Raw genomic sequence first — 6,461 nt, 5'->3', positions numbered from 1 at the left:
AGTCGAGTTCTGTTAGGATCCTAGTCCGAGGAGTTCGGCTAGTTCCCGAGTGTGTCGACTAGTTCTACTCATATTCGGATAGATACAAAAGAGGTAGGGCATATCCATGTGCTACTCCCTACTCTAGAACATTATGTGCCCGTGGGCAGTCCCGCTGTCTCGGGTCTGACATGCCCCTCAATTTAATTTCAAACGCTAACTACCCTACGCAGGCACTACCTAAACCCTATCCTTAATCTGGCTTTAACCCTAACCCCATCGGCTACCCTACCCGGTCTAGGCTCAAGTCCAAACCCAGCTAAATCTGAAGCCGGCCAAGTAGCCTGCCAACCCTAACCTCAGCCCAACCTAGTAGCCATTACGGCCTGCTATCAACTTGCTCCAGCCCGTGGACGCACCGCGGCCCAGCTTCCTAGCACAGCCTACCCCGCTGCGACAACCCGAGTGCGCACGCGGGGCCCAACCCACACCGCGCACTGCAGCTCGCATCGGCTTGGCCCAGCACCACAAACTCTGCCCCTTTCACCCACCGATAGACTAGTCCCACTTGTCGGGCGCTTGTCCCCCTTCCTCCCTCAACATGCCACTGACATGTTGGGCCAAGCTAGCAGCTTTCAACTTCCTCCCACAGTGCCTCACCTTTCCATCGCCTTGCCTCTGTCGCCCAGCCTGCCAAGGTCGTTTTAACGCCGCGCCCCTCCTTCACTTCGCGATAATGGGGCAAAACTGCCGCCAACATCAGCCGCGACCGCCGCCCGCTTTTTCTGTGCGTGCGCCCCTCGTGACCCTCCCCTAAAACCCTAGCCGCAACCGCACGAGATGCAGCCACGCATCCGAGTCACGAACGTCTTGAATCCCCGCTGTCCCTGTACCCCGGCCCACGCGAAAACCTAGCGGCTGCCCCCTATAAAACCCTGAGCCGCCGCTCCAAACCCTACATACCCCAAGGGTTCTTTTCCCCTTGCCGCCTCCGCGAACTGAGAGCAAAGAGAAAGAGCGCCAAGGGGAGGAAAGGAAGAGAAGAGGCAAGAGTAGAGCCAAGCCGCCGCCACCAGGAGTGGCGTCTGCCATCGGAACAAGGCGCCAACGCCAGCAGGAAGGAGGTGAAGCACTGCTGGTACCCCAACGTCGCGCCGGCACCCCGTACCACGACGTCGACGTTACAATGCGACACTGCACGGCAGCAGCTTGCCACGGCTTCGTCTTGCCGCTGCACCAGGCCATGTTCCCCATCCCGAATGTTGTGGTGACCTATAGTGCACTACCCACCCCCATCGACGGCCAGAGTTTGGTCTTTTAGATTCACGCCGACGTTTGAGCTGACGGAGGAACAGTGGACGTTGGAGGGAAGGCGCGCCACTAAGTCAAAACGGTGACTCGTGAATGGTCATCCGTGTTCACACTGCCGGCGCTGACTGAACCGGATTAAAAAGAACTACTTTATTAAGATGAGAAAAAAAACATATTCGAGGCTTATCCCGTAAGGATCCAGAGGGGAATATTATTGCGATCGGAGTAGCGCAGGATAAGGATATGATATTAGCTTGATTGTAGCGGGATTTAGATGAGGTCTCCCCCCTGATTCATGGAATCCGATGTGTCCAGATCAATTCCATTCTGTTTAACCGAGATTTCAGCGAAACAAGAGGGAATGGTTAACTCTGATCCAAATCCGAGAGTAGTGGAGCTTGAAGAGGATCAATGCTTTAGGAGACATTCAACTCAGTCGGAAGGAACTCTACAGATGGATCGACAATGTAGATTTGAGGAGGTAGAACTGGTATCGGAGGCTGGTACTGCGATCAATGAGTGACGGATTGGTTGGCGGAGCTAAGTACATTTAAATTGTTGGAAACATTGTTTGCCCGTTGTTTTCCTAGGATGAGTTGATAGAACGATGTTTGTTTGGACGATGTTGGTGTAGGAAATCTGCTAGGGAAGGGCCTACCGCTCGGATCGCTGCAAATGAGGAGAGTCCGATTACCAGGGCACTGAGTCAAGCATGCAAGAACAGAGGAGGTCCAATTTTCTTACCTATGGAGGGTACAATATTCAGTAGTAATGAAGAGGCGAGAGATTTCTTTAATCTATATTCATGGGAAATTGGATTTGGCATTCGTTATGGGCGTAGTAACAAGAATAATAAGGGGTATACCACGAGGCAAGACATTGTATGTTTGTGCGAGGTATGCGTCTATTCTCCTATTATTTTTTTGGTTCTCTTTTCGTGATCATATATTACTGTTTTCTATCTTTTATGTGGTTGTTAATTTATATACAACTAATTGGTTGGTTAATTCGGGCAGGGATCACCACGTAGTAAGAATTGTGCGTCTGTGAGGACTGGCTGCACAGTTAGGATAAGGTTGCTTAGAACAAGTGATCATGGATGGTACATTAGTCGGGTTAACACAAGCCACAACCGCAAACTATCTGAGAGGTATGCAGAGAAGAAACAGTGTCACAGTATGATAGATCCGAGCACTAAATATTTCATCAAGAGGCTACGTGACAACAATGTGAGTATTGGTAGGGTTTGCAGTATTATAGGTGTCACAGATAGCAGTGCCATGAATCCAGTCCGGAAAGAGACAATTAGGTCACTATGTGCGAAGGTAGCAAGGGAAAATATGGCTGATGTTATTGGTAAAACCACCAAACTTTTACGAGAAATGAAAAACAAAGACCCACTGATGGAAGTAAGGTTCAAGGTTGATGAGCAGGGCACAGTTAAATCTATGCTTTGGTGTACTGGAAAGAACAGGATGGATTACAAGAATTTTGGCGATGTCTTTACATTTGATACAACCTATCGTACTAATTTGTATAGCCTGCCATTTGGGATTTTTGTCGGTGTTAATTGCCATTTTCAGTCGATTTATATTTGGTGGTGTTCTACTGTCGACTGAGACAGCAGAAGACTTCCAATGGGCATTTCAAAATTTCATTGATATAATGGATGGAGCAGCTCCAATAACTATTTTAACAGGTGAGATAAGTTCTCTCTAGCATCGGGGGCACTGATGTATATATCGATTCTCTCTGAAAGTTTGCATTCATATGTCATATTTTAAATAGTTTGTTTTATTTTTTTTAACTGCGTAGTTCTTTAGTTTTATTGATGTAGATCAATGTGCGGCAATGGCAATGGCAATTCGGATTGTTTTGCCTGGAACACGTCTTTGATGGTGTCGGTGGCATGTCTTGAAGAGTGCTAAGAAGAAGTTAGGGAAAGTTAATGCGAAACAAAAGCAATTCAAGAGTGATTTTTATAACCTAATCACCAATGAGATTTGTGTTGAGGATTTTGAAAGCTCGTGGCAGAAGTTGATCACAAAGTATGGGCTTGTGAAGAGCAAGTATATGCTACGGCTATACAAGCATAGGGAAAAATGGGCCAAACCATATTTTATGAGTGTGTTTTGTGCTGGGATGACGAGCACGCAAAGGAGTGAAAGTGCAAATCATATGCTTAAGAGGTATATTCAGAAGGTCGCGCCTATGCACTTGTTTGTAAGTAAGTTCAATGAGTTCCTTTGTGACCGGACAGAGCAAGAGGCTCGGGAGCTACATGTCACAAAAAGGGTATGTAAATTTGTGTAGCTTACATGATCCCATTGTTATTAGGCGAATGTATGCAATTTGTTTTTTTTGGGCTCCATAAACCGATTAATATTTATTTCTGCAGGTTACAAGGAAAATGAGAGTCGGGGCTCCGATCGAAGAGCATGCTGATTCAGTGTGTACTTGGGCTATGTACAAGAAATTCTATGATGAGTTATTTGAGGCTGGGAAGTTTCGTGTTTAGCGGGAAGACGGCACTAACAGTTTTGTTGTTTCCCCTGTGAAATTGAGCTCAAATGAGGAACAAAAAAGTTATGTGGTCACTCTGCATGGAGAGGATTTCATGTCCTGTCAGTGCGGTCTGTACGAGCATCTAGGTATGCTGTGTCGGCGTGCACTAAAGGTACAATGATTGATTATTTGAACTATCATTTATCTGTTCCAATTAGCAATGGAACTATTTTTTTCTGTTGGTGTTTTCATATTTTTTTAATAGTTTTGCTTTTTGCTTTTTCTGCTTCTAGGTTCTGCTACATTTGGACAGGCAAGAAATTCCAAAGTTCAATATAATGAGAAGATGGACGAAGGAGGCAGTGGTTTACAGAGCAGATACAGAAGAAAGTGATGTAGGTTCAGATGCAGACCAAATGAGGAACTTTGCTGCTGCAGACCCTTCAAGTAGTGCATGGCCCTTCTCACGTGGATGAGCAGATGTTCAAGAATGCCATGGAAGCGTTAAGGCCAGTTGTTCGAACACAGTCGGAGGATCGATCATCTGTTGAACCATCTCAGTGCAATTTGTATGTTGGCGGTGCTCAGCTGCCTGTATCTTGCCCTCCAAGGACAATGAAGGGTGGCAGACCTCCTAGTACTGGGCTTAATGCATGGCTATCAAGGAAAGATAAGAAAAGGTCCTTAGATTCTTCGAGGAGGGATCCAATTTCTGAAGATTGACCGGAGGAAGAGATGCCATACAGGAAGAAGACCCGGTGCTTAAACGATATTTGAATGTTTGTTAATCCATCACGGTAGGATGGATGCTAACAAATATTTATAGTAGTAGCACCTCGAGTTCTAGTACAAAATTGTGTAAATAAGCGGTGATAGCTAATGTTCAGTATAAGCCAAGTATGTTCTCAAATTGTAGCAAGTCTGAACATTATGTCTTGTCACTGTCGAACACTATGTCTTATTTGTTAAGCTGCATTGTTCAATTGTAGTTGACATAATGGTCATCCATTGTTGTTTCTCACTGAATGTCCATGTGACGTTTCTTGCAAGTTGATGTGCTCGGGGTAGTGTCATACTTTGCTGCAGCTAGAGGCGTTGGCGATGGCGTCATCCTTTGTTCGCCTGCATTCATTTGAAAATATTAGTACTGGTTTCTAATTTAGTCATTCTAGCAACACTTCTGTTATTAGACTTAAATTTGTTTCAGTAGCTTACCAGACATATTGGCATTCCTTGTTAACCCCCCTTCGGATTGCTAGTTGGTGGCAGGAGTAATATCAAATTGTATTTGAAGAGGCTCGACGTAGCATTCAGAAGTAGGAGATCCAGTATCTATTGTATTTTTCAAGGAAAATCAAGTTACTTTCTGAGCATGCAAACATTTTAATTATACGATGACTGATCATGATGTTGAAAAGATTGATTTTCGCAGGTTCTGAAAATTATACATGCCTTCTTCTTTACCTATAAGCATTTGTGCAGCAGCTTCCTCTGAAGGCATTGGCAGTTTGATAATTGAAGTTGCTGAACGAGGCTCTGTTGCAGTAACCTGTTTATTGCTAGGCACAGGATTGCTTCCAGCGTTTACAATAATAGGAATGTTAGGACTGATTGTCATATAATTTGTCTTTGCAATGCTTATAAGGCAGTTCATATATTACATTTCACAATTATTCGAATGAAACGAACATACTCTGCTACATGTCTCTGTTTATGCTACTCTGATATGCAGTTTTTTGTCTAGTACCTGATCCCATTTACTGGATGGTCGTCAGTGGTCTCATGTTGCCCGCACATTTTTGAGTTATCTGTATTCCGACTGATTGTGTGAATGGGGGTTTGCTCACTGGTAGGCAATTTCTTCATATTTGTAGTTTCAGTGATAAACAAGTTTTTCACAAACTGTAAGATTTTTTATTATATAGCTAACAAATATGATTGGAAAATGTAATCTACATGGTTATGTACAGCAGTAGGTTTTTTACCTTTTGGTGTGTACATTGGTGAAATAATGTCTGATCTTCCATATACTTGATCTGCTGTACTGACAAGTGCGAGCAAAATGTGTTCGATTCTGCTGGTAATCTTGTCACAGACCACTGATTGTAATAGTACCAACGTATGAATAGCAACTATTGTTTCACAGAGAAATAGTAAGTTATCCTGCATGATCTATAAATAACAAACAATGGTTTTTATTGTGAACGCGGATGTTAGGTAGTTGTCAGGTAGTTTTTAAATAATTATGTTAGTCAGACGTGGATGTGTTTTTGTATTTTTGTGTGATTTTTCTGAGGGTGAGCATGAAGGAAAACCAAATTGCCTGAACAGTGGTAATAATATGAACTAGTTTTGTGCTGAATAGCAAACCTCCAGTACTCCGCGGGATTCCTCACCAACGGAACAGCGCGCAGCAGATCCGATAGCTGTTGCCTTGCTTCTCCTCGTTCTTTATTAGGCCGCCTAGAACAATCGTTGCAGGGGGAGGGGGGGCTGTGGGGGTCAAGATGAAGATGCGGTGGCTGCTGTGCGGTTCTGGCTGTGGGGCGGGATGCCGCGGCGGGGGGTGGGAGGGTGGGGGGGAGTGGGGTGCGGGTGCGGCGGGGTGCGCGTTGCCCCAGGGGCAGTGTGAGAAGTGTTTGGGGTACAAGCGCTTTCGGGAAGAT

General features: G+C 44.9%; 2 long non-coding RNA genes across 4 annotated transcripts; one reads left to right on the top strand and one right to left on the bottom strand.

Moving 5' to 3' along the window:
* Positions 1-3,333: 3,333 nt before the first annotated feature.
* LOC120712131 lies at positions 3,334-4,313 on the top strand. Its single transcript, XR_005690708.1, has 3 exons — positions 3,334-3,585; positions 3,689-3,967; positions 4,089-4,313. It is a non-coding gene; the product is annotated as an uncharacterized LOC120712131 (long non-coding RNA).
* Positions 4,314-4,536: 223 nt separating this feature from the next.
* On the bottom strand, positions 4,537-6,309 carry LOC120712129. Of its 3 annotated transcripts, none has more exons than XR_005690706.1 (5): positions 5,781-6,306; positions 5,543-5,655; positions 5,260-5,369; positions 5,011-5,127; positions 4,537-4,917 (listed from the first exon to the last, which is right to left on the bottom strand). It is a non-coding gene; the product is annotated as an uncharacterized LOC120712129 (long non-coding RNA). The 3 variants fall into 3 exon arrangements; XR_005690707.1 differs by having other exon boundaries at positions 5,260-5,655; positions 5,781-5,927; positions 6,166-6,304; XR_005690705.1 differs by having other exon boundaries at positions 5,260-5,655; positions 5,781-6,309.
* Positions 6,310-6,461: the final 152 nt, after the last annotated feature.

Source organism: Panicum virgatum, chromosome 6K, assembly GCF_016808335.1.
Source record: "Panicum virgatum strain AP13 chromosome 6K, P.virgatum_v5, whole genome shotgun sequence".
Taxonomy (NCBI): Eukaryota; Viridiplantae; Streptophyta; class Magnoliopsida; order Poales; family Poaceae; genus Panicum; species Panicum virgatum.
Note: the sequence above shows the minus strand (reverse complement) of the source record. Positions and strands in the feature narration are given on the sequence as shown.